General features: G+C 42.3%; 1 long non-coding RNA gene across 1 annotated transcript in view; it reads left to right on the top strand.

Annotated features, from left to right (window-relative positions):
- The window catches only part of LOC125486243, a 6,611-nt gene extending 5,375 nt beyond the window's left edge, over window positions 1–1,236 (top strand). The window contains exon 2 of the long non-coding RNA XR_007264928.1: window positions 907–1,236. This is a non-coding gene — a long non-coding RNA (uncharacterized LOC125486243). The remainder of the gene's footprint in view (window positions 1–906) is intronic.
- The last annotated feature ends 477 nt before the right edge of the window (window positions 1,237–1,713 follow it).

Genomic DNA, 1,713 nt, shown 5'->3' on the forward strand with positions numbered 1-1,713 from the left:
TTTCCTTCACAGATGCTGCAAGACCTGCTGAGTTTTTCCAGCAACTTTGTTTTTGTTCCTGATTTACAGCATCCGCAGTTCTTTCAGTTTTTATTACAATGAGAGTTACTGGTACAGCCAGAGGTGCAGCATTGAAGTGCAGAAGTGTCCTGTAAATGGACCAGAGATGTTCCATGAGAGCTGTTAGAGACTGGCACATGTAGAATGCCAATCTCCATAGAGGTGGAGTGCATGTGGCCAATCCCAAAGGTGAATGCCCTGAGATGTTGGTGACCAATTTCCAACATGGAAGCTATTTCAAGTGTGTGGCGAGCTGAATTCACCAGCTACCCGTGCCTGGTTTCCTTGTTACGTTTTCCCAATGCTGCATTTGTTTTGTGCATTTAAATTGGGAGGCTAAATAATAGTTAGGTGAGTCGGACTGTTAATAGGTTTTTAACAAGCAATAATGCTGCTGCCTATCGAGAATCTGGTCATGCCACTTGTGATTAGGTGTGGCTATTTTCTCCCAACATTGCAATGGGCCTTGCTGCACTTATCACCAGGTTATGTAACACTTCTTGCCATAGACTACATCAGTCAGACCCCTTTCAAATTCCACCCAAAGTCTCAAAACTAACTTATCTCTGACCCCAGCATCGGCAGCTCTTACTATCACTAACTTAAAGTAGATTTGTTGTAACAACTCGAATATGCCACTTCACTTCATGTGGAGATACAGACTCCAATGGCATTTCCTAATGTCTCTGGGCAGCAGGACCATGTCAAGATGCAAGTTGCAGAGGCTCTCTGCTAGGGATAGAAACAGAAATTGCAGTAGAGTTAATGTTTCAACCCAATAAGGGTTTAGAAGATTCTGAAGAAGAGTCATATTGGACTCAAAACTCTGTTTCTCTCTCTCCACAGATGCTGCTAGACCTGTTGAGTTTTCCGGCGCTCTCTGTTTTCACTTCAGATTTGCAGGATCCGCAGTATTTTGCCTCTGGGCAGGGATGCTAGTGAAGAAACAGGAAACAAAGGATTGAGTGGACTGAAGGTATAACCATGTTGCCATCTCCCCTGGAAGCCAAGATTGGGAAGACTGAATCGAAAGCTAGAATCTGTGTGACAGGTACTGGTGGAAAGTTTTGGGCATAACGTTGAAGCAGCAATGGAAATAGGCTTAACAGGAAAATGATGAAGGGACATGCAGGAAGTGTGTGAAAATGCTGAAATAAAATTACAAAGATAAGCAAATGTCCAGCTGGTTATTGTATTCAGATATGAACTGGTTTGGAATGTGTATGTTGCCAAAGTGGCTCTCTGTATCGATGTGTTTCCATTTAGTCTATCTGATGCATGACTCTCTCTGTGAGTGAAGTCCCTTTTTTAGAATTGATCTGTCTCTTTCAATTATTTCTTTTTCTTTATCCATTCATCCTTTTTTTTGTGGTGAGCTGCTTTTGACCTGATGTTTCGATGAATCTATGCCTTTGTCTCTCAGAGCTATCTGTCTCTCTGCTCTATTTCTCAGTCGGTATATTTATTTGTGCCTTGGCTTCTTGTTACTGGGGATGTGTACTTTTAGAAGGGACACACGTGTGTAAGACTTTTCTAATCTTATATCTAGTACAGGGAATGGAAGAGGCAAGCAGCTGGGAAGCAGAAAGGCAGGGAACATTAGGGAGAGTGGCAGTCAGAAATATTAAAATATTGGCTCACAGGAATAGAAGT

This window comes from Rhincodon typus, chromosome 27 (genome assembly GCF_021869965.1).
Source record: "Rhincodon typus isolate 14 chromosome 27, sRhiTyp1.1, whole genome shotgun sequence".
Lineage (NCBI taxonomy): Eukaryota > Metazoa > Chordata > Chondrichthyes > Orectolobiformes > Rhincodontidae > Rhincodon > Rhincodon typus.